Here is a 19,580-nt window from a genome sequence, read left to right as displayed (position 1 = left end):
TGCATTAAGACAACTCCAACTCCAACAGAACATGCATCAGTTTCCACCACAAAAGGTTTGTTGAAATCAGGGAGTACTAGGACTGGTGTAGTACACATGGCTTGTTTGAGGGCTTTAAAGGCTTCATCTGCAGAGGGAGACCAGTTGAAGGCATTCTTTTTGAGTAGGTCTGTGAGAGGTTTGCTGATGATGCCATAATTTCTCACAAACTTTCTATAGTACCCAGTGTGTCCTAAAAATCCTCTCAGCTGTTTGAGAAAAGTTGGAGTAGGCCATTGCTGCATACATGAGATCTTCTCTGGATCAGCTGCTACTCCCTCAGCTATAATGATGTGGGCCAAGTAAACTAGAGAGGATTGAGCAAAACAACATTTAGAATACTTAGAAAATAGTTGGTGTGTTTTAAGGAGTTCCAGAACAATGGTGAGATGTTGAATATGCTCCTCCAAGGTTTTACTATAGATGAGAATGTCATCAAAGAAAACTAGAACATATTTCCTTAAATAAGGGCCAAAAACTGAATTCATAAGAGCTTGAAAGGTGGCAGGGGCATTAGTAAGGCCAAATGGCATTACTTTGAACTAACAATGCCCATGATGAGTTCTAAAAGCAGTCTTATGTATATCAGCTGCAAACAATCTAATTTGATGATAGCCAGATCTTAAATATAGCTTAGTAAAAAATAAGGAGCCATGTAATTCATCTAGAAGTTCATCAATGACATGAATTGGGTACTTATCTTTGATTGTCAGCTCATTAAGCTTCCTGTAATCAACACAGAATCTCCATGTGTTGTCTTTTTTCTTTACCAGCAGTATTGGAGAAGCAAAAGGGCTGTTGCTGTGTTGAATCAGTCCAGTATCCAGCATTTCTTGTACCAAAGATTCAACAACTGATTTATGAATGTGAGGGAATTTATATGACTTGAGATTCACTGGCTGAGCATCAGGTTTGAGAGGGATTTTATTATCAAGAGTTCTAGGTGGGGGTAGTTGTGTGGGTTCCTCAAAAATATCAGAGAATTGATGCAACACTTCTTGAATTGGTGGTGGTATGGGAGTCAAAGTTGGTTCAGTAGAGATGGAAAAAAATTGGCCAACTAATGCAGGAGTGTGTTTTTTGAGGAACTTTTGAACAGCTTTGCCACTCATCATCATAAGAGAAGGAGTAGAAGACATTGAGTGTTAATGTGGTGCCTAGATGATTGAAAGACATAGATAACTTTGCAAAGTTGAACATAACATCACCTAAAGTTCGGAGCCAGTCTGCTCCTAAAACAATGTCATAACCCCCTAAAGGAAGAAAATGTAAGTCATCCTCAAAAAGATGGCCCTGCATCTTCCACTGTAATTTAGAACATATTCCACAGCTGGTTATTCTTTCACCATTTGCAACTGTGAGAAGCATGTTGGATGTGTGTTGGATGTCATAACAAAGTCTTTTAGTTAAGCCAGCATCAATGAAACTATGTGTACTGCCTGTGTCCACCAAAATAGTAACTGGATGTTTCTTTAGCATTCCTGAGAGGCGTATAGTATCACCAGTATGTTGACCAGTGAGAGCACTGAGAGAAATATCCATATCAGTCTCCACAATGGTGTTTGTTGGCTCTAGTTCTGGTTCAGGTACCTGTCCCTCTTGAGAAGCATCATCCTCAACTGAGACCATGTAGAGTTGTTGGGTCTTGCATTTATGCCCATACACATACTTCTTATCACAATTATAACATAAGTTTTTAGCCCTTCTTTGAGCCAATTGCTCTTGGGTAAGGCGTTTAATAGGGGGAATATAAGGTGTTTTTGATGGTATGGGTGTTGGTGAAGGAGTAATGGGAAAAGAAGTAGATTTGTTTGGGATTGGAGGTTTATAGAAATAAGAAGAGGTTGTTGGCTGTTTAGTAAGTAGGTTTTTAGATGGTTGAGAAAGACTTTGTTCTTTTAATCTAGCTAAGAAGAAGGCCTGAGACAGGGAGGTAGGCTGGTTTGAGCCCACTGATGAAACTCAGTACACAATATTCTTCATCTAAGCTAGAGTTTTTTGCAATCATGAGAGCCTTTAGTTGTTCAAAGGTTTGAAAATATTCCTCCACAATAGTAATTTGGGTGAGTTTGTTAAAACAACCAACAAAGTTATCATTTGCTAGATCCTCAAAACGACGACATAAATGATTAGAAAATTCAGACCAAGGGACGGAAGTTTTACCAGAGCAATAATCAAAGAACCAGGAATCCGCTCTACCATCCATATACATAGCAACAAACTCAGTTTTTTGAGCTTCCTCCATTGGATGCATCTGGAAGAAACGATCACACTTGCGGAGCCAACTTCTAGGATTTTCACCTTCGAATCTAGGAAAATCTAGTTTTGCAGGTTTGAGTACATTTGGTGAAGGTCATGTGGAGTGAGTAGATTCACCAGTGAAGGGGGTTCTTGGGTGTGTTTGTGGATCTGATGAACTGGTTTTTTTTTGAAGGTGTTTTAATGTATATTCTGAGATTTGTACCAGCCTGTTCATAAAGATCTGTTGAGCCTTAGCATCTGCCTCACGTTTTGCTTCAGCTTTAATCTGAGATTCAGTGAGTAGTGATATCAGGCGATTGATTTTCTTTGTTGTATGGTCAACATCTTTGATTGTAGGACCTCCAGTCATTGCAGAAGCACACCTAAAGATCTTTTGGGTGATACCAAATGTTATGATTTAAGAAGGTAGTACAACTAAAAGTGACGATTCATACACATAAACTTGCAGCCACACTGGACTGTTCTCTCTATTTCTTTTCTTACCTCATTACAAGGACAATGTGATAGTAAATAATACTCAAAACCCTAGTAGAAAGTGACTACACATCATTCCCCTACACTTGGGTTCGACAGAGTCCTTGATTCCTAGATTTACTTAAGCTTAAAGTAAACAGTTTTAACAGAATTCAAACTAATAACTGTTGAAGTTAATGCTCATGCAAACTCTCTTTCGATAAGGGCAGCCATAATACACAGGCATATGACAGATAATTAAAGAGATTTTTAATCCAATGCATTTAAACAAAAATGGGTACAGTGAAAAAAAAAAGAAATCAAAGAGTTACCGGTAGTCTACATCCCTCCCTTTCGATCTCTTTCTCTCTTCATGATTTAAGGAGGTGAAAAACATGCCCTAACAAATCTTAAGTCCGTGTTTGATTATCGGGCAAAGAATTCGATTTTCCAGAGAGGGGCAAGAAAAAACACGAAGTCGTAAATTCACCGAGGATTTCTGGAAGTTTATCTATTCAAGAGGAGGAGTCCCGTCCATTTTATAGACGGGTTGGCCGTGGGATTAAACAGGAAGTCGGTCTAGCAGCAAAAATTCTCTTCGTAGACGGCACACGGCTGAAAGAATCACGTGAAAACTATCTACTCACAATTTTTCATGTGCTGGGGCCTAAAAGTGACCCCCTAAATGGGCGGATCGCTCGTAATGGAACACAACGGTTTTTGCATGTTTTTTTTGAACGGTATGATTAGAGTCATTGGTCTGGTAGTAGTCTTGTAAAACACTAATGCTGTATAGATCATGGAAAGCGAACCATATAAAAACCGTTCTCACACAAATCGAACGGGCCAATTCCTCAGAGAAAAACAAGGTGCTCCATTTTTTGGATTGTTTATGAGAGTGCGGTCATTACGTGCTTCACTTTCCGCGGTTCAACAAGGATTTTTGCTTGTAAAAACATACCTATGCTGCTACATGAACAGCGTTGTAACAGCTGCTTAACAGCTGATCCAACGTAGCATCCCATATGGTGGACTGAAGTGGCCATTCCTCCTAGCCACGTCACCAAATCAGTTAACCATGCCTTCCATATTTTTACTGTTTGTTTTCATGCCCTAATTTTGATTTTTATGCCGTCATAGATGATCATGTGATCTATTTAAGAAGCAGATTTTGGGTCATCATAGATCTACGAGAAGATGTGTATCACATATTTCGAATTTCTATTTTAATCATCAATCAAACATACTGCTTCTTCAAAGATTAGAAATTCTCTTTTATTAATCTTCTCCACCTTTTAATCAAACCATAGTCTTCTCCTCCTTTTAAAACATAGACCCTAATTTAAGCAATTGAGTTCAACTACTGGAATAAAATGAGTGTGGATCGAATCTGATTAAGTTTTGTTTAATGGGAACAGATAAAGGGAAGATAAAAAATCCTCACCATGATAAAAAGCCAAAGACGGTATACATTAGTTTGATCCGTAAAGATTGTCGTGGATGTGAAATGCGAAGCAATAACATTGAAATCCTGAGAAGATCGGAGATATAGAAGATAGGTAACGCCCAAACTACAAAGTTAAAACGCATCGTTTTACTCTGTGTTGTTATTTTGATGACATGACAAAACAAAAATTCGCATATTTTCACCAAATATCTTGCCACGTCAAAATCAGCTATCATATAGCTGTTAAGAAGCTGGTCAAATAGCATTTTGGAAAACCGCTACTTCACACGTTTTATCTGTTCCTCCTTTTCTCAAACTCATTTTGGAAAGTAAAATTTGCTAATTTTATTAATAATATGGATTTCCACTAGCATCTGCGACTCATTCGGCGGATTTTGCTAGTACTTTTACGACATGCAAATTACCAAACTATATCTGCCGGTTAACTATTCTCCACTGATACGAATCATTTGCTTGGATCAACAGTCGTAGGCACAACTACAAGTACGCACATTGAAAGTGCCTGGATTTTGCTCACAATAGGCTACAGCATTTGGTCCATGAGCATTAAAACAATGAGCTTGGCAGTTCAACTCGGTGTCACAGTATTCGAACCATGACTCAACACATGCATCGACTTGTGGGATCGTGTTGATCACCCCAACTGTTCCAATATCATCAACAACAATGTTAGTAGACCATAATCAGCAAAATATATATATGGGAAAGAAAACTCACAACCAATTATATGAAAAGTAAATAATTAATCACCTGATACGGAAACAAAAAGGACTAATAAGAAGCAGAAGGTTGGAGATGAATGCTTATTTGCCATCTTACTTGGATAATTTTCACAACCTATTATAATCAAACCAATCTCTTAACTATGAAGGTGTAGATGGATGTAAAAGTGATGGTATATACATTTCTTCATCGCTGGGGGTTTATATACGCAGTGCATGTACTCGGTCATTTATGAATTAAGATCGCAATAGAATCTCAAAATTAATGTTCTCATTTATTGAAGAGATAACCAAAATTTATTTTTTCCACTTGTCATATATGATCCAAAAATATTCTGCTTTAAAATATCATCCCTAGTTTGAGGCCTATATACTATATACTTTACAAAGGCCTATTATGTTCTTCAACCAACCTAGCGAAGAGGATATATATGGGGTGTCTAAAACATGCTAAAATACTAAATTATCCTTTATACAAATCTTAATAATTCTAATTTTTTCTAAAATAAAATACAAAAACATGAATTATTTTTATTAACAATCTTTAAAATCATGATAATCAAAAACTAACACTAATTACAAACAACAATTTAATTCTCTATTTTTTTGTTCTGAAATAGTATTTCAGCGACAAACAAGTGATCGAGTTAAATCCCTTTAATCCGTTCCTTTTAAGAGAGACTCATAAATGATTTAATTGTTATTCTCCGAGATTTCCTCATCAAATCATCTGAAAGTCAACCAGAGTCGGTTTATGTGTGCATTAGCTTAAACCAATTGTGGTTGATGTTACAATGAATCAGTATTTATTTTACACTCACATAGACAGATTCTGGGTTGATGTAACACTAATGCACACATAAACCACAATCAGTTTGTGTGGTGTTGAATGACCGATTGTGGTTCCCATTTTGGGAATTTAACCCAGAATCAGTTTATGTGGTGTTATTGAATAAACCGACTTTGGGTGAAAATTACATTTTCCACGTATGGGTGATTATAAGATGCAAATACATGTTTGGAGATCATTCCTAACCAGTAGAAGCATTATGAACTTCGTTTTCCCGGTAATATTTTTCTCGTGCTTGAATAAGATCCTCAATTAGTCTTTAGTTGACATGGTTTTGTTAATTCAACAAATAATCGATGTCGGTAGGATCGAAATCATGATATTCTGATGCACCCACTTCCTCATTACTACTAGAGTCTTCATCGTCACTATAAAGTTTCATTTTTGCTAACAAGATCACAAATCCTAGTTTTTTCCCCTCTACGTCTTCTTCTTTTCTAAACCTTAGAAGAAGAAATGACTTCCTACACTAATTCTAACACCATAATCAAACTCAAACACTAATTAATTTAATTATTACTAACTTAATTAATCAAACACTTTATTAATTTAACTTATTTATGGCTAAATAAGCGCATATTATCCATTAATATAAATATGTGGATAAGGGGTTCTGTGGATTTACTTCTTAATGACCCTTCTTAGGTGGATAAGTGGTGGACGTAATTGAAGTATTTGGGTTTGTAATTGTTTGAATGGTTTAGTTTTGCTTGTGAAATCATTTGTTCGTATTTTTTGGGTATTTGATTGTTAACAAATTAGGGATTATCTTGAGAAGTGTTAGGGCATGTTTCTAGGTTGAGAAGGACAAAGAAGGATGGGTAAGTCAGTTTCAATTTTGGGCTAATTTTAAACCATAAAATCAGTTGAACAAAGTTTGTTGTCTTCCATTAAGGGGTGTTCGAGTGTTTGAGACAGATTAAGAAAAAAACTTCAAATTCTTCTACATTTTCATTATTGAAAAAAACGAATGAGGTATTGAGATTCTTATTTTGTTGATTGGGTTTGGATAAAATGGTCTAGGGAAGAACAGAAAACTCAGCTGTAAATACCAACAAACCATTTGTCATTTATCTCTTTTAATCTCCTTCTTATTGATATGTTTGATTGGTTAATATTGCAAATGTTTCTGGGGAAAGAAGAAAGCTTTGAAGATATTTCATTTGAAACCAAGTCTAGGTACCTTGGTAAGTGGCCGAAGATCTACGTTTTACTGGTTTAATTAAGTAGAAAAATTAAAATTTGGGTGTATATTAGTTTTATCCTTGGTACTAAATTTGGAATGTGGTTTGATCTGTAGTAATCAAGGCATATCAGTATTCGTCGATTACGATTGTCACATTGTTGGATTGCTGGACAACACCATATGTTATGATCTTAACATGGATATTCAAAGGACTAGATACTGTATAGTCTATGTGCGTTCTTTGGTGCAGCTATATGTGTGGTTAGTCTTATTTGATGCTCTTGTCGGATTCGGACGGTTGTGGCTCTTCAGGTAATTGCTTTTGTTAGTTCAATCCAGCTGATTAAATGAGCAAGTGAATGGCTTTATATAGTGGAAAATAGGTTTTTTACTACTTCCTGATTTTTTATAAAACCACTGTTGTTGGGAAGTAATTACACATAGTTCTGTGATTTCCAGTGGTTTTATAAGAAAAAAAAATAAAAAATTAAACGTTTTTCCTTCACAGTAGTATTATAGATGGGTGTTTTTGTAAAAATAATGGGCTCTTGTAAAACCACTGGTGGAGAAAGAAATTTCTATAAAGCTTTTTGTATTTTCTCTCTTGTTTTTCTCATCGTTCTAACCTAGCTGAATCGCTAGAGCGCCTCTCTCTTCTCTATCTTCTTTATCTCCTTCATGGAACCAGAAACTGAAAAATTGAGAATAAATCACTTCAATCCTTGCTCCTTATCCCAACCCCCTTTCTCCATCTTATCTTCTCCATAAAACTCAAACTCTCCGATAAACCCAAATTTAACGACAACAGTTTGTTTCTCATGAAGCAAACTCCCTGATTCGCGTATGATTCTTTATCTTCGCTTTCTCTTGTTTAATTTTGATTTGGTTAGATCTAATTTTCTTGTAAGATTCTAGGGTTTTCATAAGAAAAATCCAATTTGGAGACGATTATTGCAAAAAAATTAGGGATTTATGTGAAATTGGGGATTGTTCTTTGTATCTGGAATTTTGTAGGGATTCTGATTTCTTTGTGTTTGTTAATATACTAAGAACTAAACTAGTAGATCCAAATCGATTCTATTTAATCTTTGTGATTTCAGTAATATAGAGGGTCTTACCAAGATAAAATCGATTATTGATTTCTTTTAGGTTACATATATTTTCATAGCTTAAAAACTTTTAATGATTACTGGGTTTCTTTATCTTTTCAATTAGGTTGATGGAATAACCCAAGTCTACATGGGTGAAGCAAAAAGTTGAAATTTCCAAAGAAATTAGATCGGGAAAAAAAGTTTTATGCGAAAAATTAGACCGGGTTAGTCATATTTTTTTGTATATTGAAAATCCAAATTGAATACTTTGTCGTTCAGAGTGAATTTCAGGTTTTTTCTGTTGTATAGATACTTAATGATGAAATACTTTTGCTATGCAGAATAGCTTAAATGACATGTTTGGATCCTAGTGGAGCAAAGAAGAGTTGAAACGCTTTATGAAGCATATTGTATGAGAAAGACTGGGAAGGTTTGTTGGCTTCTAAAAGTTTATTTCTATGTCCCAGTGAAGTGCTTAACATTTTTGTATTCATATCCATTGTTCTTGTGTTGTATGTGTGTATTCAAACATCTTATATTTCAAGTTAGAAAATAAGGTTGTTTTTTCTCATTATGTCTTACTGGTTCATTTGGATTGTGTCATGAAGTTGGAAAATGCACAAGAAGCTTGTCAATTGTTTGAGATGATACTGTATACTTTCTAAAATTAATGTGCTAAACTGCGAAGTCCTACTTTGATCGAGTGATGCCGGACCATAAATAACTAGGATTTAGAGTATCTTTATGTTGAATTCTTAACGAGGAAACCCCAGTTTGAATAAGTTCTTGAAACTCTTTGTAGGAAGTTTTTATTATTACTGAATTCTATTTTTAGTTGTGTTTCTGCTAAAAACTCTTCTTTATTTTTAATTTTTGTTGTGCCATAATGGAGGAATATAGTCCATCCTCATTCGGCTATTCTTGTAAAAGGTTGTCCAATGTCACAGCATTGGGATCTGTCCTGCGCATTGCTGTGATGTGTTAAGAGGGTCGACCCCAACCAAACTACGTATGTCAATCTAAGCATCTGGCTTATAGTTTTCCTTCCTAGAGATGATATTTATGCATCCTATTCTAAAAAATTCCACTGAATTGATCTTTTTCACGACACTGTTGATCTTCTGAAGAGCATCTTAGTTTATCTTGAATTTTGAGCATTTTTCTTTTTGTAGTACGTAAGTGTGCATCAAAGAGAGATTAGTAAAACTATGAATTAATTTGATTGTAGATTGCACCACAATCCAACCAAGCTTTTGGCCCTGAAAAAGAAATTCAGATCGGTTCTCTGGTTTCTCATCAACAATGGAAAGTGATAGGAATCTGGGTGAAATTCATGTTACAGCTCCTTTACAAAGGGGGTAATCATTATGGTACATAAAACACCAACTTCCGGATAGGTAAAAATTGTTCCCCTTCAATCTACACATCAACATATATATAGGATAAGGCATCTTTTATGTGCGAACAAAATGTATATTATGTGGTGTTTCATTAGCAGAACTAGTGACCCTAAAGGACGTTCTACGAAAGGTCATTGGACAACTGAAGAGGTAATTTCATGACACATTAATGTCTATGCTTATTCTGTAAACTTGTATTTTTCTGGCTCAGTTCAAAAATATTTCAAGTACTTTTATGTTTTTTTAACTTTGTCATATGACATTATTGTTGTGTATATGCAGCTGAATGTATAAAGGGTCGAACAGATGTACAGTGCCCACGTTGGTGGAAGAAGGTCTTGAATCCAGAGATTGTTAAAGGTCCTTGGTCGAAATTTTACATGGAGAAATTTTGCATATTAAGTGAAGAGGAATCCAAAGATGACGTTGTAAGTAATTCAATAGGTATTTGGTTTCTAGATGATCCAGAATTTGATGTTGTTGCGTATCTGTTCAATAAGTGAGACTCTAAGATTTTGTGTTATGCCCTGTACCAGTTCTATTCGAATATCATGTTATAATTTTCTATTTATCTCTTGACTTATAGTATATGCTAGAATTGAGCATTATCTTTTTCCTTTGGTATAATCTGGATTATACCTATTTGTGGTGGAGTTGCTGCAGTTTTTTTCTATGAAATTCATTTCCGTTAGACCCATTGTCATGTTCACTCTTAAATTCTAAGCCCCCCAAGTCCCTGACATGTAAATCATCAAATTAACTTTTATGTTGTTGAGGTTTAAACTCAAACCCCATTTTTTTGGATAATAAGATAGGTGGTGTTAATAAGAATTTTGTTTCTTATGACTGGAATCTAAGTATTTCACTCATGGTGCATTCTTGGTGGGTGGTTTGATTGATTTTAAAGTACTCAGCCAAAGAAATATCTTGCATTAGATTCGCATCAATGCCTTGATGAAATATTTTATTTATAGTTGCTCTCTAATTTTCGTTGGAAGCTTTTCGTTTATCCTCAAGGATTTTGCTGTTTCAATAGGAATTTTTTTTCCTTAGTATGCACTACTTTATTCAGGATATGCACATGCAATGGACTCAGTTGCTCAAAGATGTTACTAATCTTGACTTGAGATGGATGGCATAAGTTATTTGCATTTACAACCAAGTTTGATCATTGTGGTGTGCTAATGTTCATATGTTTCTTTTTTAGGGTTCTGAAGTTCAAAAAGGAATGACATTATTTGGGTGGTGGAGCTACAACAGAAAGAACAATAGATCTGGTGCAGCTAGAAACACCACAGTCTTTGCAGTTGGATTATAAAACTTGCATCTGTCACAGATTGTACAAGCCTACCACTACAACAAAAATAGGTATTACCTTACCTACTTAACTTAAAAATTTACAAAAATGTTTGCAAATTTTTAGAAAGATCCATTGTAGCTCCAATCAAGCTTTAGCAAATACCTATGCCTTGTCCCATATGAACACTTATTTTGCATAGCTTACAATTAAATATCTCGGAATATTTATTCTAATGGTAACAAACTCAGGCTGTTGAAGACATTTTAAATGTTAATTTCAAAATCAATTTCTATCCGCTTAACACTGTTAAATGTGGCCTATATAGCCAACCTAACTGCATCCTGATCTGTAGCTTGGCTGGATAATGCATCTTGATCTGTAGCTTGGCTAGCTAATGCATCTAATAGTCTGGTCGATTGTCATTTGCAGTGACCATTTAAAGAACTATGATGCAAAGCATGTTATGTGGAATGAACCAGAATGGGATAGGAGGAGTTGTAGCTAGTGGTGAACTGTAACAACAACTACAACAGTCAAAGCTTGCTGCAAGACAAGGTACATAGAGTCATCGTGGTTAGATAAAAAAGGGAACTTCATCCAATTTCACGTTTACCTAGGGTACATTTCTTTAATATTATTTATCTTATGTTATATGACGCAGTCTTGAGGGTTGAGTGCTAAACTGTATGAAGATATTTGAAGTATTTTTGAGGTTTAACGTTGTTAGTGCTGAAATTTTCATATTATAAACTTTGGGTAATTTAAAGTGACTGAATTTGTACATTGAATATATCATTGAATATAAATCTTTATTTGGGTTTTGTTTTTAATTTTAGTTTTGATGTTACTTTTGATTCAGTTGAATCAGCTTAAGATTCAACTGAATCAAATCTTTTTTTTTTATAGAATACAATCAAAATAAACTACTGTGATCATCAGTGTTATCACTTAACTGTTGAAGACAGTGGTTGTTTTAAAGAAATCAAGGAATGTGAGACACAGTCGTTTTGGAAAAAACCACTCCAAAATTAGAGCTGAGGAAAACAGTCGTTTTTTGTGATATTACCTCCTGTACTAGAAGTGGTTTAACTTCCATTTTCCACTATATAGCAACTTCAATGATTGAAATCGCGTTAAAAAAATTGTTTGTACAATTATCTAGGTACTAGTTCAAATCGGTTCCAGGTGGGTCGGCTCCTCTTCTTGGTGACGCGCTTGTCATCACTGGAACGCTTGGTTGTGCACTAAGTAATGTTGGAGAGGCAAGAAGTCATCTTATTCTCATTTTCATTCAGAGCTTGTCACTTGTGAGAGTCAACTATACCTAATATTAAGTCGATAGATATAGTTATTTTCTTTACTTTCGTATTTTTGGTGGTCATGAAGACGAACTTGTTGCTGTCATTTACTCGCGTAACTTGTGAATTCTCCTCGATATATACAAGAATTTTGTGTTATAAAAAATAATCTTACTGAACTTCTTGCAATGCTTGGTATTTTCGGAATGATTGTGAGCATATGCCAGGCGTATATCCTTTTTAAAGTTAGTTTACTTTCCATCTCTAACTTCAATAGTTAAAGCTTTAGTGCCACGACTTGCATGTATTTGATGGTAAGTCATTTAAACTATTACCTACCCATAACATGTAGTTATCTCCATGGCCTGGTGTTAAATTTGACAAGTTCTTTAATATGTTATTTTACCTGCAGATCAGCCCCAAGTAGAATCTAGAATTAACATATATATCCTAATAGGACCAATGATGTATTTGATTGAAGTAAAGTTGTTGTTTAGCTTCTAGGTACTTCAATTGTTATGACTATGTACCCTACAAATGATTTTTGTTTTGTTTTGCATCTGGTACAAGCAGTCGTTTTTGACTTGTTATATGATGCAGAAAGCTTAGTGTACCTCTATGGGCAGGTTGCTGAACTGAACGGTGAGAGGAACTGGAGAAGTGTTTAAGAGTTCGAATACTGTTTTATCATATGGTATTCCGGCTATCCCCGCTCCTTCTGTTTTTTACTTTTTATGTGATGCATAAAGCTAAGTGTAGTTTTGTCTCTAAATTTTAATATTCATTTATTTTAGATGGAGAAAATGGTTTATTTCGTGGCGCAATGATAAAATCTGACGATGTGCAATGACGACAAGTGAGTAAAGAAGACTTACATTACTTGTTGTTTTTTTAGCTTGATCATCTGACATTTACACTTCCAAATCACGAAATAAGTAGCAACAATCTCATTTCACTCTATTGCTATCTTGTTTGCAGAACTTTTTTCGTTTAAGAAAGACCATTGAAACAACGGGGTGGGTTTCGCAAAGCTGTGTTTGCAGATGTTAAGCCATTGATTGATGGGAAAATACTTTATGTATTTAAGCTTTATTTTTAATTTGAAGACATCCAATGTAAGAATTTTTTTCTCTCTCTGAAAGATTACGTAAGATTCCTTGTGTCATTTCGAGTAAATAAATATCTTCTAAATGACAAGTATTGTTGTGATACTGTACCTTATGATTCTTGTGATATGTTTCTTAGTTTGTAGCAATACTTCTGAAATATGTTTTCATTGAAAATGGCCTGAAAATATGGGTAATTTTAGCCTTAAAATGTTGCAGGGAGCTCCTGTTGACTAGGTCAACAACAGATTGACTTGACTTTTTTTTTTCTGTTTCAAAAATTTAGCAACTGCTGTCAACTCTTGCTAAATTTTGAACCAGTATAAAATCTGGTCCGGCTAAAATGAGTCGTTCTAATTTTTTTTGGCTCCAAGTTTCGCAATGGCTTTACGACAGTTGCGAATTTCTAATTTCGCAATGCTTGAAGCTGTTGTGACAAAAATATAGCAACAACCGTGAGTTGTTTCTAAACCTTTTCACAACTATTGAAACCATTGTGAAGTCAAGAAAAAAACAGTTGGCTGAATAAAAAACCGTTGCAAAAAATTTGCAACGGCTTAGGTGATGTTGCAAGTAAAATGCAACGCCATGTTTCGCAACAGCTCGCTGTCATTGCAAGTTCTGTTTGCAACTGCATAGATCCGTTGCTAAACCCAACAATTGGTGTAGTGCTAACTATAATAAGTTGGAGCTAGAAGAGCAGTTGAGTTTGCCACTTGACTCTTAAAGAAAATATATTATTTCTGAAGAAAGATTTATCATTACATTTCCTTGATTACATCTTCTTTGACGGGAAGCACTTCATACACTTTGCAGTATTTAGAGTTGGCAATCTATTCTATATTAATATCATGTTTTTTAGTGTCTATAACAAGAGGTTGATGGAGGCAAGGGTTTTTTTCTTTCTTTTCTTTAGGACTAATTCAAATGGATTTTACATGTAAATGCCATTACCCATGTATCCGTTTTCCTATCATCCCTAAAATATATATTAAAATATGAAAAATTAGAGTGAAAAGAGGTCGGTATTTGTCTTATGTAGAAGATATTTAAACAACTAAACATTCTGAAGGTATTTCAGCTCAAAATTAACGCGAGCCTTTATTTCCTTTACCCTAAAACTACAATTTTTATTTTCAAAACTAACATTTTTTTGCAAAGTCTCATCAATCCACACTACGTCTCCATATCCAAGTTCTCAGGTGATGTAGATCAATTTAATGGATTTTGAATCCATTCACAATGAATTTATGTGTCATATTCGTGATGCGTGGTTGAGGAGAAAACATGCAAAACAAATTACATAACCGCAATTATTTGCACATGTTTATCAATTGAAGGGGTTGATCATAAAAATAAAAATGGTGGTTGTGATTTCTTCCACCAAACGTCTTCACATCACTAAGGTAATTTCCAAAAAACTTGTGCTTTGATTTGTTTCTTCTTCAGGCATGCTATAAGATTTTATTATTCATAAATGATTTATGTTTTTTTACGGTTTTTTTTTATTATTTAATTTGCTTCTTGATGCATGATTTAAATAAAAGGACAATTTGAGATCATGGATTATCTCTATAAATTGCGTGTTTATGCACAATTATTCAATAGTTGGCAAATAACATAGTTTTAATTTAATTTTGTGGATTTAATTGGAATTTTGTGATTCTTGATTTTAAGGATTTTTGGGTGTTTTATTTATTTATAGATGGAATACATAATGTAATTAAAGAATGCGAAATTGGGGGATAAAAAAAACAATTGGGGGATATAAGAAAAGGACAAAAACTGGATCCAGATATCAATTCGGGGTCACCCCTTATCTAAGTATTTTACGTATTACCTAATCTACCCTTCACTAATCAGGATTAGTGATTAATAATAATTAGTAAAATCATAAGATTTTTGATAAATGATTAGTGTGTGTTTTATTTGAATTTGGGTGAGTGAGATGAGAGTAGAAGGAGGCAAAAATATTTTTGAGTGGAATTTTTTTTGTGAAAATGGAAGATGATTGTGAGGAGAGAATTGCAGCTGCTGAATCTTTAGCTCAACTACAACAAGGAGCATATCTTGAATCTTCAGCTAACGACAACAACTCTCAATTGCAACTCTTTGTTGAGCCAACACCCTTGAATGATGATTTTGACGAGTATGGAGAGTTTTTCGAAGAAGCTACACAAGAAAGTAAACTTGCACAACATGCAAGCATCCCCAATACACAGGTAAAGCTGCTAGGAGGTTAAAAAATCGATTTTTTTCTTTAAACCCGCCATTTTTTCAACTGTAAAAACTCGGTGCCGGCATGGAAATGGTATAAATACCATGCCGGCAGACACATTACCGGCATAGTATTCAAACTACGACCATGCCGGTAGAGCGATATCCCCCTACGCAGTTAACTTTTTTACCTACCAAGGAATATACTACGGAATAATCAACCAACATGGTTTCATTGATAGGTTACCGTGCCGGAACTGCATGAAAAATATACAGGAAACATTTCCATCTAAAACCAAATACCGACATGGTAAATTAATAAACATCAATGCCGGAACTCCGTACCGGCGTGGTACCATCAATATCGAGAATGCAGGCAGCGCAACCGGCGTTGTTAAGTTTCAAATTTACAATGCTGGTACCTACCAAAAAACATACAGGAATAAATGTTTTCCAAAGCTAAATACCGGCATTACATATGAATTATTTTTAATGCCGGAAGCGTGTACGGGCTTGGGACAATAAATTACGAGAATGCCGACACCTTTGCTTCCGGCGTTGCTGTCTAATGAATCTTTTATGCCGGAATATGTTTCAAATTTGGTCTTTAGTTTTGGTTAAGTTCGACTATGCCGGAACATTGGTCGAGCATGCCGGTACGGGTTTCCAGCATAGTATTTTAATTTCGTTTGGAACTAATTTTCATTCGATCTTTAGGTGGTGACATATATTGATCCAACAAATGCAAAGCCGCTTCATCGGGATACGTCGGAATACTATAAAATACCTACGATATGTGACCAAAGAATACTTTTGACCTAGTATCTTGAACTTTACTAATGGATTGCTAGTAATGAACCTTCTAATGAACGTGAAATTGATCTTATGTAGGGAATAATAGATCGAAATGAAGCAATCCCTTGGGCTAAAGAGACGGATCTTAAGAACATGTGTGTGTTGGTGAGGAATACCGAAGGTTCAAAGAGGCATTTTGAGATGGCTTGCGAGAGAAGTGGGAAATACAAGGACAAGAATAGCCACAAGAGAAAGGATTATGTATATCCAAAGAAGACTAATAGGGTATAAAAGACTCGTACGAGGAAGAATAATTGCCCGTTTAAGCTTGTATTCCGCTTAAATGACATGAACAATTGGGATTGTGAGGTTTTGTGTGGCTTTCATAACCATCGGGATCCGAAAGATTTTGTTGGTCACTCCCTAGTTGCGAAGCTAAAACCTCATGAGTTCGAGGATGTAAAGAGATTGACCAAAGCACTTATCAAACCGAGACAAATTCTTAGAGGCTTCAAGGAAAATGATGAGCCTAACATGTCTTCTCTACGTACAATTTATAGCGCACAAGCAATTATTAGAAGGGTGGAATGGGAAGGGAGATCCGTTATGCAAGAATTTGATAAGATAGCTTGGGATTACAACTACACGCGTATCATTAAAAGAGGGCCGGACGAGAAGCCCCTTCAAATATTCATTTAGCATCCTTTGCTTTCACAATTGGCAAATACATGTTGTGGTGTTCTTTTGATGGATTGTACCTACAAGACAAACAAATGCAATATGCCGTTGTTCAACATCGTGGGGCAAACCTCGGACAAAGTAACATTCACATTGGCCTGGTGTTTAATGGAAAACGAGAGGGACTATAATTATCATTGGGCATTACGACAACTGAAATTATTCTTCCGGGAAAATCAACTTCCGAGGGTCATCGTAACCGATCAAGATGACGCATTAATGAAAGCAATATCCGACGTCTTCCGGACGCACAAAATTTCGTATGCACGTATCATATACGTGAAAATGTCAAAAAAAACTTTCCATGCCTTGTTTGAACCCACTAAGGCGGATATTAAGAAGAGAATTATTGTTCAACTAGAGGAAGATGTTCGAAAGAACAAACTATCCCCCGAAGAAGAAGACGATGAGAGAGGCAAGATAAAGGAGCAAGTGGACAAAGAACATGCGGAAAATCATAAAAAGTGGTCGGAATTTCTAAGAGATTGGGAGAAAGTTTATTGGTCTCTTACCGAGGTTATGTACGAAAAAAGATTGGAGAAGTTTATTGCCGATTGGAATGAAGTTTATCTGACTGCCGTCTGGTATTGTCAGACTCAATGGTTGGATAAGTTCAAGGAAAAATTTGTGCGTGCATGGAAAAACCGGTATAGACACTTCAAGAGTGAAGCAACTAGTGCAGCGGAGTACGCTCATGGGAGATTTAAAGATCTCATCCAGTCCGGTCAAGGCAATGTGGTTACGGTCACCGAGGCAATGGAGCAATACTTTAAGGCTGATATCAATAGGATCAAGGAGGATTTTGAGAAAAGATCAATGGAAAGGATGACTCAATTTGTTCGTTATGGTAAGTTTCTCCAAGGAATAGAATTCAACGTATCTCATTGGGCAATAAAACATATGATGAGACAAATTGAATATGAGAAAAATTACGGATAACCGGGTGATGTGTGTATTTGTCCCGACATGTCTTCATTGGGGCTTCTGTGTCGTCATATGCTTGTGAAGTATGAAGAAGTGATACCTATTGAGTTTATTGATCCGTTTTGGAAGCAACTATCTTTCGACCCTCCCCCTTCAGGAGATCCCGGGCAATCTCCATGGGATACGAACAAAGCAAAGAAATTCTTCGAAGCTTACTCACGTGGCAACTCGGTAAACCGACAAGTCTTGTTGAGCCAACTAAGCCTAATTACTCGTCCATGGATCGCACAAAGTGAAGAGACGAGAAAGGGAGATCCAATAGGTAGGCCACAAACTAAAACGTCAAGGAGAAAACAAAAGGTAGAATTGAAAGAAATGACTCAACATGAAGAAGAACTCACGTCAAGTAAGAAACGAGATCTGAGATTTCGGAACAAAGCTTCGTGGAAGCGCAGGTTCCAAACAAAAGAGGTAGGCCGAGGAAGGAACCGCTATCAAGTCAACAACAAACGAAGGATTCTGTATCCACACCAAAAGCCAACTCATCGGAGGTTCTAATGAAGAGGGGTAGGCCACCAAAGGTATCAACATAAAGTTACAAAGAACAACAAGGTGAGCATTCCGAAGCCATACCCATAGTCGATCTAGCGGAGGTTCCAAGGAAAAGGGGTAGGCCTCCAATGGTATCAACATCAAGTGACAAAGAACAACAAGGTGAGCATTCTGAAGCCATACCCATAGTCGATCTAGCGGAGGTTCCAAGAAAAAGGGGTAGGCCGCCAAAGGTATCAACATCAAGTAACAAAGAACGACAACGTGAGCATTCCGAAGCCATACCCATAGTCGATCTAGCGAAGGTTCCAAGGAAAATGGGTAGGCCTCCAAAGGTATCAACATCAAGTGACATATAACAACAAGGTGAGCATTCCGAAGCCATACCCATAGTCGATATAGCGGAGGTTCCAAGGAAAAAGGGTAGGCCTTCAAAGGTATCAATATCAAGTGACATAGAACAACAAGGTGACGAGGCAAAGGTGGTGACAAACCCAAGTGATAGCAAAGTTGATGTAGTTTTAGTTCCAAGGCGAAGGGGTAGGCCAAGGAAGTACGGACTCCCATTACATATTGAAGACAGTGCAAGTGTAGAGATTGCAGAGGATGGTTTGGATATAATCAAGTTAGAAAAGGGTAATATGAATATGTATAAGGATCCCAGAACAGGTAGGACAATTAGAAGTTATCATACCAAGATACAGTCTTACGTAGACCAACTTTCTGAGGCTATTCGCGAGTATATTGTATATACGGATGATCTCGATGGAGATGGAAATTATGGCTATCATGCTGCGACAGAACAATTAGGAATCTTTGACACGGCGGTTAGTAGAGGTATGACACCATGTCGATATGCTGGAACGGGGATGGGCGAACAACTTGTGAACAAGAGGAGCTTTTTATGAGCAATTGCTTGGTGTAGGCGAGGGGTTTGATGATATGCATGCTCAAGTATTAGTGTCCGATCAAGAGATGAACTTTCTTCCTTCTCAATATTGGATGAGAATGCCGATTTGTGGGCATCTAGTGGCGGATACATTTAGATGTGTTGTTCATTATTTTAGCCCCACCGTAGAAGTAACATTTACCCAAAAGTGGAAAAAATGCGAAGGATCCCTTAAGAAAAGAAGAGTTGTTTTGGCGTTCGTGAATGGTAATCATTTAGTTATTCAAAAA

At 36.1% G+C, this 19,580-nt stretch overlaps 1 long non-coding RNA gene across 1 annotated transcript; it reads right to left on the bottom strand.

The window, feature by feature from the left end:
- Positions 1–4,521: 4,521 nt before the first annotated feature.
- LOC113293543 lies at positions 4,522–5,112 on the bottom strand. The gene is made up of 2 exons (XR_003332355.1): positions 4,973–5,112; positions 4,522–4,865 (listed from the first exon to the last, which is right to left on the bottom strand). It is a non-coding gene; the product is annotated as an uncharacterized LOC113293543 (long non-coding RNA).
- Between the last annotated feature and the right edge of the window lie 14,468 nt (positions 5,113–19,580).

The sequence above is a fragment of the Papaver somniferum genome, chromosome 7 (genome assembly GCF_003573695.1).
Source record: "Papaver somniferum cultivar HN1 chromosome 7, ASM357369v1, whole genome shotgun sequence".
Taxonomy (NCBI): Eukaryota; Viridiplantae; Streptophyta; class Magnoliopsida; order Ranunculales; family Papaveraceae; genus Papaver; species Papaver somniferum.
Note: the sequence above shows the minus strand (reverse complement) of the source record. Positions and strands in the feature narration are given on the sequence as shown.